The sequence below is a fragment of the Chiloscyllium punctatum genome, chromosome 36, assembly GCF_047496795.1.
Source record: "Chiloscyllium punctatum isolate Juve2018m chromosome 36, sChiPun1.3, whole genome shotgun sequence".
In the NCBI taxonomy this organism is placed as follows: domain Eukaryota; kingdom Metazoa; phylum Chordata; class Chondrichthyes; order Orectolobiformes; family Hemiscylliidae; genus Chiloscyllium; species Chiloscyllium punctatum.
The window spans coordinates 23,619,939-23,636,767 of record NC_092774.1 but is presented as its reverse complement, the minus strand read 5'-3'; the positions used below and the strand labels follow the sequence as shown (position 1 = coordinate 23,636,767).

At 45.5% G+C, this 16,829-nt stretch overlaps 1 long non-coding RNA gene across 1 annotated transcript; it reads right to left on the bottom strand.

Moving 5' to 3' along the window:
• Positions 1-6,071: 6,071 nt before the first annotated feature.
• Positions 6,072-16,276, bottom strand: LOC140460275 (uncharacterized). Its single transcript, XR_011953946.1, has 3 exons — positions 16,118-16,276; positions 14,308-14,416; positions 6,072-7,385 (listed from the first exon to the last, which is right to left on the bottom strand). It is a non-coding gene; the product is annotated as an uncharacterized lncRNA (long non-coding RNA).
• Between the last annotated feature and the right edge of the window lie 553 nt (positions 16,277-16,829).

The following is a 16,829-nucleotide window of genomic DNA, read 5'->3' as shown; positions in this document are numbered from 1 at the left end:
CATATCACCAACTAAACAATGCACCTCCTCTCTGCGTTTTTTAAAATACAAAGACTATAGATTGTGTCACTGCATTTGCCATGTGTTTGCAAATTGAGACACAGACCTGGATCAACTTTTCCAGAGTCTGTCCCCTCCCTCGATTCACTCTTTCCTTTCAGTTGCTGCAAGTCAACAATCGAACCCCAGAATGAAACAAAAAATGGGAAAAAAGTTGAGAAAAAGACAGTTGTACTCACAATGTTAGAAAGACAGAAGAAGGAAGTTACAGTCGAGGGTGAAGTTTAATCTTTATTCAGAGAGAAAAGAGCAGTAGCAGCTTTAGAGCTTACAGTCCAACCTCGACATTTCGACAATGCCCAGCTCTGATTGGCAGGAGGGCCAATCTCCTTCCGGTCCTCCAAGGTTCTTCATTGGTCCATGGAAAGGAGTTGGCATGCAGTTTCTGCGGGCACCCAGGAGTATGCGCAGTGCTTTGCTGACATCAGCGGTCATGTGCATTGCTTGCTGACACCTCGGAGCATGCTCAGTATGCAGAAATTTGTTACTAACAAATTTTAAATTTAAAAATCACAAAACACCTGGTTATAGTCCAACGGACTTATTTAGAAGCACTAGCTGTCAGAGCACTGCCCCTTCACCAGGTGATTGTGGAGTAAAAGATCGCAAGACACAGAATTTATGATCTTATAAATGATAAGATCTTATATCTGTGGAATATTCTTTTCTTTTGTTATTCCACAAAATTGAAAGCACCATCCCACTCTCCCTTCCCTTCTGTTCTCACTCCACTCTAATTTTCCTGAAGGTGCTGATTCAGGATCTTACAGGGGCAGAAAAGCAAAAACGTCAAAACTGACATCTCTCTGAATTTTGGATACCTCCACCTGAAAGTTAATATCTTTCACAACATTGGGATACTACTTAGAGTGAGCAGGTCTGATTTGGGAAGAGTGTCAATTCAGGGTGAACCTGCAATGCAGCTTCTTGAAGAAGAACTAGACACAAAGTGGTTAACGTCCCCGGGAAGTGGGGGAGCAAAGTGAGACATCAAGGTATTAACATAGACACCAGAGAGAAACTGAACGTAAAGATGTGGCAAATGTTTGTGGAAAGCCAGAGTCACAGATATACAGCACAGAAACAGACACTTGGATCAAACTCTTCGGTGCTGACCAGATATCCGAAATTAATCTAGTCCCATTTGCCAGCACTTGGCACATATCCCTCTGAGCCCTTCCTATTCATATCCCCAACCAGATGACTTTTAAAATACTGCAATTGTACCAGCCTGAGCCACTTCCTCTGGCAGCTCATTCCATACATGCACCACCCTCTGCGTGAAAACAATACCCCTTTAGGTCGCTTAAATCACCACCGCCCCCACCCCCACCCCCACCCCCGTCCTCACCCTTAACTTATGAACCTCCAGTTCTGGACTCCCTCATCCCAAGGAAAAGACCTAGTCTAATTACCCTCTTCCCCCCGACTTCTTCATTTTATAAAAGTCTTTCAGGTCACCCCCCCATCTATCCGTCTCTCCCCACCTTGAGTTTGCAGAGTCTGCTCCCTCCCTGAATTCACTCCAGTTACTACAAGTGAACAGATTCCCCCTCCCTCCCTGGATGAAGAGTTCCACTTAGGGATAGAGTTGCACTCTGAAACTGACATGGCCACTTCCGCATTGTGACGTCACCAATGGAGCGAGGTCGGCAGCGGGGGGGACACACTGCGCCTGCTCCGGACGGCGGCCGTCTGGTCCGCAGTGCGCCTGCGCAGTTTGCAAAACATCTTCCCTTCGGAGAAACTCCATAGTGTGGAAGCAGGCCACTCGGCCCAGGGAGTCCACACCGACCCTCCGAAGGGTAACCCACCCACACCCATTCCCGAACCCCTATTGCTCTGCATTTAACCTTTACTAATGCACCTAACCTGCACATCCTATGGCTAATCCACCCTAACCTAGACAGATATCCTAAATTAATGTAGTTCCATTTGTCAGCATTTGGCCCATATCCCTCTGAACCCTTGCTATTCATATACGCAGATGCCTTTTATATTGTGTCATTATTCAAGCTTCCACGACTTCCTCTGGTAGCAGATTCCATACATCCACCACCCTCTGCGTGAAAAAGTTTCTACTCACTTCCCTTTCCCCATTCACCTTAAACCTATGTTCTTCTAGTTCTGGACTCCCCTACCCAGGGTAAAAGACCTTGCCCTGATCCATGCCCTTTATATACTTTTATAAGGTCACCCCTCAGCCTCTGATGCTCCAGGGAAAATATCCCTGGCCTTCAGCCTCTCCCTGTACCTTAAACATTCCAACTCTGCCAACAAACCTTATAAATGTTTTCCCACCCCTTTCAAAGTTTCACAACATCTTTCCTATTGCAGGGAGACCAGAACTGAATGCAGTATTCCAAAAGTGGCCTAACCACATGTCCTGCACAGCTGCAACAGGACTTCCCGAATCCTGTACTCAATGCTCTGACCAATAAAGGAAAGCATACCAAGGTCTCTTTGTTCTGCAACACTCCCCTTAACTGTTTAAGTCCTGCCTGGATCGCTTGACCAAAATGCAAACATCACATTTCTCTAAATTAAACTCCACCTGCCACTCTTTGGCCGATCAGCTCATCTAATCAATTCTGATGTATATCTCTTTCCTCCCTTATTCCAGAGAAGCTGAAAATCTCCACCCCACACACTCTCCCTCCATTCTCACTTTGCTGAACCTAATCCCTGCTGTACCTCATCCTGAAGGGTCTGGTTCATGCTGATTAACAGGCCCACACTCACCGGGTGGGGGGAATCGAATTGAAACATACATAATACTGAACGTCCTGGACATTGGGAAGATGTTTCAATGGGTAAGAGAGACGAGGACCAGAAGACCTTTTAGAATGGAGTAAAGGAAAAACTTCAGCCAGAGAGTGGTGAATCTATGGAATTCCTTGACAAAGAAGGCTGTGGAGGCCAGGTCACTGAGGATATTTAAAACTGAGATAGATAGGTTCTTGAGTATCAAGGGGATCGAGGGGTATTGGGAGAAAGCAGGTGAATGGTCAGCCACAATTGAATGGTATGAGCAGACCTGATGTGGTGAATGGCCAAATGTCTGCTCCTGTCTTATGGTTTCTTACTGTCCTGGACATAGTGAGAGAGTTGGGAGCAGGAGTAGGTCAGTTGGTCTTTTGAGCCTGCACCAGCTTTGAACAGATCATAACTGTTTACTAATCTACCTACATCGAGGTGGGTAGGCTGGGATGTTTTCAATGGAACACAGGAGGTTGAGATGCAACATTATAGAGAATTATAAAATCATGAGGGGCATACATGAGGTGAATGGCAGGTGTCATTTCAAGATTAGGAGCAAATTTTTAAGGTGTGAGGAGAAAGATTTTAAAAAAAGATATGAGGAGCACCTTTTTCCTTTGAGAGAGTGGTTTGTGTGTGGAATGAATGTCCAGAGGAAATGGTGGATGCAAGTACAGTAACAACGTTTAAAAGATGTTTGGATAAGGCCATGAATACAAAAGGTTTGGAGGGATATGGGCCAAACTCAGGCAGGTGGAATGAGTTTAGTTTGTGAACATAGTCAGCACGGACTAGTTGGGCTGAAGGGTCTGTTTCTGTGCTGTATGACTCTAACTGTTCTATACTGGTCTTGAAACCATTTTCTTGCCTTCCCCCAGAAACATCCACCTCTTTGTTGTTCAAAAATCAGATGAGTTCAGCCTTGAATATATTCAATGATCCCCCGAACTGCAGGAAGATATCCCCATTTCTGAACTCAATTCCTCTTGCTAATATAACACTTGCCTTGCTGATTGCTTGCTGCACCTGTCTGACAACAGGCAGTGACTGGTGTAGGAGGACGCTGAGACCCCATTGTACATCGACACAGCATTCCTGAAGGAGGGCTCGGGCCCGAAACGTCGACTCTCCTGCTCCTTGGAAGCTGCCTGACTTGCTGTGCTTTTCCAGTGCCACACTTTTTGACTCTGATCTTCAACACCTGCAGTTTTCACTTTCTCCACACCCTAATATATCACCATTTAAACAATGCACTTCCTTTCTGCTGTTTTTTTCCCCCCACAGCAAAGGCTATAACTTCACACTGTGGGACTGTTTTTGCCAATTGAGACACAGACCTGGATCAACATTTCCTGAGTCTGCTCCTCCCTGGATTCACTGTCTTCACATTCAGTTGCTGCGAGTCAACAATTGAAGCCCACAATGAAATAAAGAAATGGAAAAGAGAGTGCCGTACTCACAGATGTTAAACAGAGGAAGGAAGTTGCAGTCTGGAGTGAAGCTCGATCTTCATTCAGAGAGAGAGGTGCAGTAACATCAGCTTCAGAAGCTCATGGACAACTTGCGCATTCAGACAATAGTGGATGTTCTCATTGGCAGGAGGACTACCCTACTTCCGGTCCTCCAAGGCTTCCCATTAGCTTCTAAAGAAGATCGCGCCCCTTGCAGCGGACAGCTAGGAGCATGCGCCGTTCTTCCTGACACCGAGGAGCATGCGCTGTACACTCTGGCAATGCTGCGATTACTGACAAATTTAAAAGTGTCCAAATGCCAATAGGAGATAAAGAAACGGTACAGCCAATATTTATTTTTCCCCGTGACGCGAAATAACCAAACATGCTCCTCACTATTTTTGCTAGTCACCTTGCCTACACCCCTCATGATTTTAAAAATCTCTATAAGGTCACCCCTCAACCTCCTCCACTCCAGTGAATAAAATCTCAGCCTCTCCTTATAACTCAAACCCTTCAGTCCTGACAACATCCTGGTAAATCTTTACTGAACCTTCTCTAATAGTATTCTTCCTATAACAGGGCGACCAGAACTGTACTCAGTGTTCTAAAAGTGGCCTCACCAACATGCTGTACAATTTCAAAATGATGTCCCAACTCCAACATTCAACGGTGTGAACAATGAAGGCAAGTGGGCTAAACAACTCTTAACCAATTTGACTACCCGTGATGCAAATTTCAAAGACCCATGTACCTGAACCACACCCCCATGTCTCTGTTCTACAACCTAACCCAGGGCCCTGCCAGTAACAGCTACAAGTGCTCCCTTTTTTTTAAGCAAAATGCAATTCCTCACTTTTATCTATACCTCTCTCGTACACACGCTCTCTCTCGGACACAGACACACACCATCCAACACTCTCACAGGCTTATACTCCATCACACTCATACATTACCAAGCATGCACACAGGCAAACATATACCCTTAGGCAAACTCTCACACACAAAGTCACATGCGCACACACACACACACACACACACACATGCATGCACATATGCACACAAGTCTATGGGGTAAATTTGCATTTGCAGATACATTCAATTTTGATCAAAAAAGCACACAATCTGCAGGCAGTCAATCCATGTAATATTTTATAAATTCCTACTTTGGAAATGGAACCAGTCTGATTCAAGATTGGGATACAGACAGAGTCAAACCTCACATCCTTCATGTACTGAGCTAAGATGTCACTGATTTCTATAAAACCTTAAGTCATCTCAAGAATGCGACTCAAAAGTACTTCTGAGCTTTACATATTAATGAACCAAAACCCGCAACCCATTCTAGAAGATGAAAGACTAAACCACAATCTTGATTTGTTCAATATATCCTAGCAGTAGTATGACACTGTGATCGGTTGCTATATATTCCTGCTCCATAGCTACCCGATGAAGAAGCAGCACTCCGAAAGCTAGTGCTTCCAAGTAAATCTGTTGGATGATAACCTGGTGCTGTGTGATTTTTTCACTTTATCCACTCCAGTCCAACACCGGCACTTCCACATCGTTTCCAGTGAACTCAGCCCACAGCTCCTGGTGCTGCCAGGAAACCTTACAATGCCGATGACATGGCGCACTCTGCACTCCTGAAAAAATTCTAACGATACTGGCTGCTCATTCACTGATCCATCTGATACATGACATTGGAAACTTAGTGCAGGAGGCTGAAAAGAAATGAGCAGCTTTCAAACAAAAACCTCTTGGAGCTCAAAGCTTTCAATGAGAGTCTGAGCCAGGGGGTAAGTTTGGGTAACCTTTATTATGACCCAACTTTGTCACTGCTTCAGATTCTCCCCAGCAAACAAGCAGAGAAAACATAGCAGATTTTTAAAAAAAAACCTCAAGATCAAAGTGCACACAGACACCACCCCCCTCCCACCGCTTCTTTAATATTGGTCAGCACGGAGTCGCTCTTTGTAATTGGATCCTTGGTACAACTGTAACCCGGAGGGAGTATTGCCTCACTCAGCAATTTCAACCCGTACTCTGTATCCAAGTAAGTTCCTCCTCACCCATTTGTCAGGGGCCTTTTAAGGGGGGGGTGGAAATCAGCCACACTGCTGTGGGCCTGGAGTCACGTACAGGCCAGACCGGGTAAAGGATGCAGCTGGGACGACTGAGTGAATCAAATGGGGGTTTCTTCCACCCCCACACTCCTAAAATGGTTTCACCGTTAGATTCTGAACTCCAGATTTCTGACCAAATTCCAATTCCACCATCTGTTGCAGTGGGAATTGAACCCGGGAGTCCCTGCAACTGGGTTGATAGTCCAGTTGATAATGGTACTCGGCCGTCACTCCTTCAATCCCCCTGCGACGGCACGTGAACTCGCTGGTGGCTCCGGAGGTGGGAGGAGCAGGTGAAGCCCTTCCCGCATTCAGGGCAGCTGAAGGGCCTCTCCCCCGTGTGGACCCGCCGGTGCTTCAGAAGGATGGAGGAATTGCTAAAGATCTTCCCGTACTCAGTGCAGGGGAACGGCCTCTCCCCGGTGTGGACCTGCTGGTGGGCCTGCAGGACGGAGGAATTGCTGAAGGCCTTCCTGCACTCACGGCAGGGGAACGGCTTCTCTCCGGTGTGACTGCGCCGATGAATCTCCAGGGCAGACGGAGCACGGAAGCCTTTCCCACAGTCACCACACGTCCATGGTTTCTCCACGGGGCGGAATTCCTCAGGTTTCTCCATGGCCGAAGCTTCAGCCACGCACAAACACGTCGTGAATTCCTCTTTCCAGGCTGTATAGCCGCTCCACATTCAGTGCGCTGCAACAGTAGGGTCTCTCATCCAGTCCCACCGATGCTGAAAACGTACTCAAACAGGAACCAAAAAGCTTTCCTCCTTCTCACAGACTCATAGTTGAAAACTGTTGCGTTCCCAATGGATTGAGTGACTGTCAGACATTGACATCAAAGTGAAGACTGTAGACGCTGGAGAGTCAGAGTCGAAAAGTGCAGCGCTGGAAAAGCACAGCATCCGGGGAGCAGGAAAGTCAACTTTTCGAGCATAAGCCCTTCATCTGTTGATCTTGAAACTTCTGTCTTCGAATCTTCAAATACTCTAACAAAAGAAAGAGATTACAAAGGTCATCACTGTCAGTGCAGGGTAGAAATTCTGAACAAGCAATTCTACTTTTACGGAATACATTTTTTTTAATTCCAGAAAACTGAAAGCACCATCTCACTCCGCTCTAACTAATTCTCCTGAAGGATCGTCCAGGGGCTGAAAAGCACAAACGTCAAGACTGACATCTCTCTGCATTTTGGATAACTCCACCTGGAAGTTAATATCTTTCACAATATTGGGATACTGCTGAGAGTGAGCAGGTCTGATTTTGGGAAGCAAAACAAAAAAATGCCAATTCAGGGTGAACCTGCAATGCAGCTTCTTGAGGAAGAACCAGACATGAAATGGTTAACGACCCAGGAAGTGAGGAGCAAAATGAGACAGAGGCATTAACACCGACACCAGAGAAAAACTGAACATACAGACGTGGCAAACATCGTTGGAAAGCCAGGGTCATAGAGACATACAGCACAGAAACACCCTTTGGTCCAATACGCCTATATCAAACAGTACAGAGAGATCTGGGTGTTCTTGTACACCAGTCAATGAAGGTAAGCATGCAGGTACAGCAGGTAGTGAAGAAGGCTAATAGTATGCTGGCCTTCATAACAAGAGGGATTGAGTATAGAAGCAAAGAGGTTCTTCTGCAGCTGTACAGGGCCCTCGTGAGACCACACCTGGAGTACTGTGTGCAGTTCTGGTCTCCAAATTTGAGGAAAGACATTCTGGCTATTGAGGGAGTGCAGTGTAGGTTCACGAGGTCAATTCCTGGAATGGCAGTACTACGTTACGCTGAAAGACTGGAGCGACTGGGCTTGTATACCCTTGAGTTTAGAAGACTGAGAGGGGATCTGATTGAGACATAAGATTATTAAAGGATTAGACACTTGGAGGCAGGAAACATGTTTCTGCTGAAGGGTGAGTGCCGAACCAGAGGACACAGCTTAAAAATACAAGGTAGACCATTTAGGACAGAGATGAGGAGAAACTTCTTCACCTAGAGAGTGGTGGCTGTGTGGAATGCTCTGCTCCAGAGGGCAGTGGAGGCCCAGTCTCTGGATTCATTTAAGAAAGAGTTGGATAGAGCTCTCAAGGACAGTGGAATCAAGGGTTATGGAGATAAGGCAGGAAGAGGATACTGATTAGGAATGATCAGCCATGATCATATTGAATGGCGGTGCAAGCTCGAAGGGCTGAATGGCCTATTCCTGCACCTATTGTCTATATTCCAAATCAATCAAATCCCATTTGCCAGCATTAGCCCATATTCCTTTAAAACCTTCCTATTCATATACCCATTCAGATGCCTTTTTAAATGTTGTAATTGTACCAGCCTCCACCACTTCCTCTGGAAGCTAATTCCTTACATGTACCATCCTCTGGGTGAATACATTGCCCTTTTGGTCAGTTTTACACCTCCCCCTCTCCCCCACCCTGAACCAATTACCCTCCCATTCTGGACTCCCCCACCCCAGGGAAAAGACCTTGCCTATTTACCCTATCCATGCTCTTCATGATTTTATAAACCTCTAGAAGGTCACATTTCAGCCTCCGATGCTCCGGGAAAAACAGCCCCAGCCTGTTCAGCCTCTTTCGATAGCACAAATCCTCCAACCCTGGCAACATCCTAGCAAATCTTTTCTGAACCCTTTCATGTTTACAACATCCTTCCAATAGGAGGGAGACAATATTGTAGAAGTGACGGTGGTTCTGTTGGACAATGGCAATTTAATTCCAAAGTGTTTTATTCCTTCATGAGAAGGGAGTAATCGGCAATGTAGCTGTGAAAGGCCCCTTGCAGAAGAGTGAAGAACTGAGTGAGAGAACATTCCATTAAGATGAAGAGGAACAGAGTTGATTCAGAGACTGGGGACTTAAATCTAAAGCAATGGCAGAAACAAGAACAGGCTGCAACAAATGAGGGAACATTATTGAAAGAAATGACAAACATTTAAATAGCACCAGGAGGAACAGTTGTTCCATCCTGTCTGACAAAACAAAACACAAAAGGTGGCCTAGCCACAGCTAACAAGGGACATTAAGGATCACACTGGATCCAAAGAAGTGGCGTACAAATTGGCTAAAACTAAAGTAGCAGATCTGAAGACTGGGAGCAGATCAAGTTTCAACAAAAGGATTGATTAAAAGGGGAAATGGGATATGTGAAGAGGGAAAAAAAAGCATTAGTGAAAACAATTACACTTAGAAACAGGCAAAGGTCTCATGTGGAAAAAAGAGATGGCAGACCAATTCACTACATCCGTCGCTTTGATCCTCACAAAGGAGGACACAAGTAACATCCCCAAAATGTTGGGGAACACATGGTCCATTGAGATCAGAACTAAAGGAAATGAGCAGTTGTGTAGAAATGGTGTTGGGGAAATTGATGGGATTAAAAGTTTACAAATCCCCAGCACCTGATGATCCAAACCCCAGACTATGGCCCAAGTCATCCAATTGTCAAATCTTGAGCTGACCTTAGCAGGACTTATACACTTAATGGTAAGGTCCCAGGGAGTGTTGCTGAACAAAGTGACCTCGGAGTGCAGGTGCATAGCTCCTTGAAAGTGGAGTTGCAGGTGGTTGAATAGTGAAGGTATTTGGTATGCTTTCCTTTTATTAGTCGGAGCATTAATTAATGGAGTTAGGATGTCATTTTGTGGCTGTACAGGACATTGGTTAGGCCTCTCCCTATAGCTCAAACCCTCCAACTCTGGCAATATTCTTGTTCATCTTTTCTGAACCCTTTCAAGTTTCACAACATCCTTCCAAATGGAAGGAGACCAGAATTGCATGCAATATTCCACAAGTGACCTAACCGAGGTGTGATACAGCTGAAACGTGACCTCCCAACTCCTGTACTCAACGCTCTGACCAATAAAGGAAAGCATACCTTCTTCATTATCCTATCTACCTGCAACTCCACTTTTAAGGAGCTATGAACCTGCACTCCAAGGTCTCTTTGTTCAGCAACACTCCCCTGGACCTTACCATTGAATGTACAAATCCTGCTCTGATTTGCTCTTCCAAAATGCAGTCCCTCACATTTATCTAAATTGAACTCCATCTGCCACTCCTCAGCCATTGGCCCATCTGATCAAGATCCTGTTGTAAATCTGAGGTAACCTTGCTCGCTGTCCACTACACCTCCAATTTTGCAAACTCACTAACTATACCTCCTACGTTCACATCAAAATAATTTACATAAATTATGAAAAGTAGTGAACCCAGCACCGATCCTTGTGGCACTCCACTGGTCACAGTCCTCAAGTCTGAAAATCTACCCTCCACCACCACCCTCTGTCTTCTACCTTTGAGCAAGTCCTCCTTGTGTTCCATGAGATCAAACCTCGAACACCTTACTGAAGTCCACATAGATCACATCCACCGTTCTATCCTCATCAATCCTCTTTGTTACTTCTTCAAAAAACTCAATCAAGTTTGTGAGACATGATTTCCCATGCGCAAAGCCATGTTGACTATCCCTAATCAGTCCTTGCCTTTCCAAATGTGTAAATACTGTCCCTCAGGATTCCTTCCAATAACTTGCCCACCACTGACATCAGGCTTATTGGTCTATAGTTCCCTGGCTTATCCTTAATGCCCTTCTTAAACAAACAGTGGCATCACGTTAGCCAACCTCAGTCTTCTGGCACCTCACCTGTGACTATCAATGATACAGATATCTCAGCAACTTCCCGCACTTCCCACAGAGTTCTAGGGTGCACATGATCAGGTCCTGGGGATTTATGCATTTCAAGACATCCAGCACCACATCCTCTGTCATATGAACATTTTTCAAGATGTCACCATCTACTTGACTACATTCTATATCTTCCATGTCCTTCTCCACAATAAACCCTAATGCAAAATACTTGTTTAGTATCTCCCCCATCTCCTGCGACTCCACAGAAAGGCCACCTTGCTGATCTTGGAGGGGCCCTATTCTCTCCCTAGTTACCCTTTTGTCCTTACTGTATTTGTAAAAACCCTTTGGATTCTCCTTCACCATATTTGCCAAAGCCATGTCTTCTTGCCCTCCAGGAGTACAGGAGTTGGGAGGTCGTGTTTCTGCTCCTCTGTCTGATGGTCTCTTGCTGTCCTGGACACAGAGTGAGAATTGGGAGCAGGTGTAGGCTGTTTGGTCTTTCAAGCCTGCACCAGCATTTAACAGATCATAAAAGGATATGGATCTCCCTACATAGCGGTGCAGAGGCTGGGACTACTTTCACTTGAGCCCTTATCTCTCCACGCTTCAGGCTCACTGCCTTTATTCCTGATGAAGGGCTTTTGCCCGAAACGTCGATTTCGCTGCTCGTTGGATGCTGCCTGAACTACTGTGCTCTTCCAGCACCACTAATCCAGTATTTGGTTTTCAGCATCTGCAGTCATTATTTTTACCTTGTTGATTTTAACCCTACTGCGAATCCTCTTGCAAGGATGCCTGCCTTGAAGAAGTTTTCCTCCTCTCTCTACAAGAATCTCAGGGAGTCCCTCTCCCACTGCAACTCCCAGGTCATTTCCTCTGCTCTGACTCTATGCTACTCTCTCCCCACCCCCACCCTCCTCTAGCTTATCTCTCCACGCTTCAGGCTCACTGCCTTTATTCCTGATGAAGGGCTTTTGCCCGAAACGTCGATTTCGCTGCTCATTGGATGCTGCCTGAACTGCTGTGCTCTTCCAGCACCACTAATCCAATATTTGGTTTTCAGCATCTGCAGTCATTATTTTTACCGGTGACCTTACACAGGTTTATAAAATCATGAGGGGTATAGGTGAGGTGAAGATTTAAAATACATTTGGAGAAGTACATGAATATGAAAGGTTCGGAGGGATACGGGCCAAACACAGGCAGGTGGGACTCGTTTAGTTTGCGAATATAGTCAGCATGGACTAGTTGGGCTGAAGGGTCTGTTTCTGTGCTCGGCGAAAGTGAGAACTGCAGATGCTGGAGATCAGAACCACGATTAGTGTGGTGCTGGAAAAGCACAACAGGTCAGGCAGCATCCGAGGAGCAGGAAAATCAACATTAGCATCGATTTTCCTGCTCCTCGGATGCTGCTTGATCTGCTGTGCTTTTCCAGCATCACTCTAATCGTGTTTCTGTGCTGTCTGACTTGAACAGTTGTATACTCGTCTTAAAACCATTTTCTTGCCTTCCCCCATAACCATCCACTTCATTGCTGTTCAGAAATCAGATGAACTCAGCTTTGAATACATTCAATGACCCCCTAACTGCTGCCTCACAGCGCCAGAGACCTGAGTTCAATTCCTGCCTCAGGTGACTCTGTGGGTTTCTGTGCTGGTTCGGTGAATTGGCCATGCTAAATTGCCCATAGTGTTAGGTGAAGGGGTAAATGTAGGGGAATGGGTCTGGGTGGGTTGCGCTTCAGCGGGTCAGTGTGAACTTCTTGGGCTGAAGGGCCTGTTTCCACACTGTAAGTAATCGAATCAAACTGCAGAAAGGCATCCCCACTTCTGAATTCAATTCCACTTCCACAGATTGAGAGAGAGGGGTGCTGGCAGAGAGAGAGAGGGGGCACAGGCAGAGTCGGGGGGTACATGTTGGCAGAGAGCGAGAGAGGGGCACAGGTAGGCAGAGAGAGAGAAAGAGCGAGAGAGAGGGCGCAGGCAGAGAGAGAGAGAGAGAGAGAGAGAGAGAAATGCAAGCAGAGAGTGAGAGAGGCGCCGGCAGGCAGAGAGAGAGACAGGGGTGCAGGCAGGCAGAGAGATCGAGGCACAGGCAGGCAGAGGGAGACAAAGGGACAGGGGTGTAGGCAGGCAGAGAGAGAGAGGGGCGCAGGCAGAGAGAGAGAGAGAGAGAAGGCGGTGCGCAGGCAGGCAGAGAGAGAGAGAGAAAGACACACATGCAGGGAGGCAGAGAGACAGACTGACAGGGAGAGACTGCCTCAGTGCCAAAACCCTGCAACTTGCAGAAAGGTTAACACTTTGTCATCTGGTTTGAATGCACATTCGCCTGGGTCTGACACTGAAATCACAGGGGAAGCCCCTGCTGAAGAGCACAAACTATGGTCTCAAATAGGGTAGTCCCTCCACACCCAAACCAAAATCTGGGTGACCCCTGCTGGACTGGTTTGTGTTCCTTCTTTGCTGCTGCTTACTTTAGTTGATTATGTGCATTATTGTACACACTTGGGCAAGGAGGGAATGGTTAATACTCTGTTACAAACTTGGTGGCACCTGGATTTTCAGAAAGCAGCAAGGAAAAGAGCTGAAGTGTGTTTAACTTTTAAATTTTAATTTGATCTTTCTGCCTTTCACTACACTCTTTCTTACCTTTCTTTCACTAACTCTGTTTGATTGGGCCTGATAACCTCTAGTAAACGGGAATTACACTTTAATGCTTTTCTGTATACACAGTAGGTCAACCACTCTAGCTGCTGAGTATGTGCCCATTATCCCCATCCATCCCGAACTCGTACTAAGCGAGACCTTATGGAGTTTGAGCAACTTGCAGCTTTCGTTCCCCCTGCCTTTGGAACTGCTTAACTGGAAATCAAAGTCACCCCACAGACAATCCTGCGCTCGGCTAAGTTCACTGTTGTGGCCCCCCTCTCCAGCGATCTCTCAGATGCCGAGATTTCCCATTCCTGATGAAACCCCTGATGATGATTCCCAATTGCTGGAGTCTTCTGCCCCTGTCCTTACTGAACCCGAGGACTCTTTGTCTGATCTCCAACCACCACCCACTGGCTCTGGGTATAATTCTTCTTTTGCTGATGCCCATAATCTCTGATTTTTAATAAAAAAGGAGGCATTGTGGGAGAATTTGATCAAAATTCACAAAACTGCATGGAAGCCATTTTGTCACAGAGTAATGTTTGCAGAAAAATGTAGCCTGTTAACATAATGCTGTCTGAGCCCTGGCTAAGGAATTCTGTTTTGATAGCCTGACCTTGTAGCTGCGGGCTGTCTCTGCTCCTCAGGCCATTAGACTGTGCTGCTTCATAGAATGATGGATTGGTTCTCTCCGTCCCTTATTAGTAATTCGAGCCTAGCTGAACCTGCAGTATAAGATAACATTCAGATTTGTAGACATTAAGAAATGTAGGTCTGGACAATGTACGTGAAACATTCGACTGCCCCTCAGTTGCATAATTAATGGAAAGTGGGGCTTGTGACTTACTATAAGACTTGTAACATTCTGTATTACATTAGAATACATTAGACTTTGTTTTGAACTAAGAGGTACTCACCATGGCAACGAATAAAGCTAGTTAATTGCTCAAGGTCTTCTCTCCTGACTACTTTGCTTTAAACGATTTGACACACAAGTTACTTTTCCCCAACAATACTAATAATTACATCGAAGGGAGAGAGAATTCCTCAAGTAGGGCACTCTCAGAATCCTGGGAGACCCCTATTTCTGGTTTATTTCCTAATGAACAAACATTAAGCATTTATTTATTTCTGATTTTGTTTCATTTTTCTTGTTTGACTCCCTGCTGTGACTACACTCTGTGTCTGGATGGGTGACAGGCTGAGATTGTGGGTTGGCTTTCGATTGACTGAATGTTTTCTTGTTCTGGAAGCTGTAAAACAGGCGTGAAAGCTTCTGCAGAAATCCAGAAAAGTTGAGAACAGACCGACGTCTTACTCTGTGGGAACAGGGAGATCAGAGGACAGAGAAATCAGGCCCTGAAACCTGAGCTGACACCGTGTGATCTGTGCTTTGATTAGCAGTGCCAACCCTCTGCCTTTACCTACCTTCCCATTAGACAACACCCTCAATATTCAGGATCCAATCCTTGCCATCCTGAAGCCATGTCTCTGTAAGGAGTCTCAGACCATAATTATTCATTTCAATGTGTGCAGTTAATTCATTCACTTTTGTTACAATGCGGCACACATTCAGACTCACCATGTATCATTTCAGTTTTTGTGATCTTTATAATCCAGTTTTGATTGCTGGTATATTTACTCTTCTTGTCCCTTTCTATTGTTCTCTGATGTTCATTTTCCACATCACTACATTACTCACTGGCTTTGATTTGGATTGGCCATAATGTCCAGGGAGGTGCAAATTAGGTGGGTTAACCATGGGAAATGCAGGGTTATAGTTTCGCAGTAATAGAAGCAGGAATAGGCCATTTTGCCCATCCAGCCGCTCCACCATTCATTAAGATCATGGCTGATCTATCCATTGTCTGAGCTCCTCCTCCCTGCATTGTCCCAATTACCCTTAATTCCCAGACTCAACAGAGACACTTGGCCTTGCAACTGTACAGTTACCTGATAATTTCTTAATTATTACCTAATTATTTCCTTGCATGGGAATATTCTTCTCTTTGCAAGGACCTATTGTATACTTATCAGCTACTAGCCAACATTGTCCAGACACTGCTTCGCTGGGCAAAGTGACTTAGTTTGCTCAAATTCCTGCAATTAACAGTTTGCTAATTGTTAAATGACTGTAACCTATATAATCACACAACTCTCTGTTTCTCGTCGGAGTGACTTGTGACTATTAGGTCGACTTGGCTCTCCCCGTGAGCTCCCGAATAAACAGTCAATAACTCAAGGTTTGTGAGTCATGATTACTTATCCAATACTTATTGGACTACTACGAGCAAGTCACCCACAGCATAATCCACTTCCATCCCCAACATGGATCAAGAGACCATCTTTTTTTGCCAGACAAGTGAATGTATCAAGCTCAGGAAACAAAGCTTGTCAAACATTAACAGGCACAGATCTAAACCAACCTTTTCCAGAGTCTGCCCCTTTCTCTCGATTTACTTTCTTTTTCCCTCAGCTCCTACAAACTAACAGCTGAACCCAAGGATGAGAAAAGAGAGTGCGGTACTCCCAGATGTTAAACAGAGGAAGGAAGTTGCAGTCTGGACTGAAGCTCAATGTTCATTCAGAGAGAGAGAGGAGCAACAGAAGCTCGTGGTCGACGATATCTCATGGTCAGAAGATATTTGGTGGGGGAGGGGGGTGTGTGTTCTGATTGGCAGAAGGACCAGGCCCCTTCCGGTCCTCCAGGGTTTCCAAAAAATTGGTCTCCCCATCCATCAGAACGGCGGGGTGCGGGGCCCCATTTCGATCTCACACATGCGCAACATGAACACTGCTCACGGTAAATAGAGCGATATCTGGATCGCATGGGATTGTGGGAAGTAAATCAGCCATTAAAGAGATGAAATTAAGGGTCCCATATGCCGTTTTAACCATCCTTTTTCATGTGTTGGTGACGAATGCGTCAAGTGCTAATCTTTAATCGATTTTCGATTGATACACTGAGTGAAAGACCACAGATGTTTAACTCTCTTTTTCCAGTATAACGCTCTTTATCTGTCCTCAAGTAAGGACCAAATCAAAGCCCGACGTCTGTTCCTCCTGAACGGTGACTTTTTTCAATTTGCAGGTTCCAACCCTCCGTTTCAACCATTTATTAAAAGTTACTCATGGTGA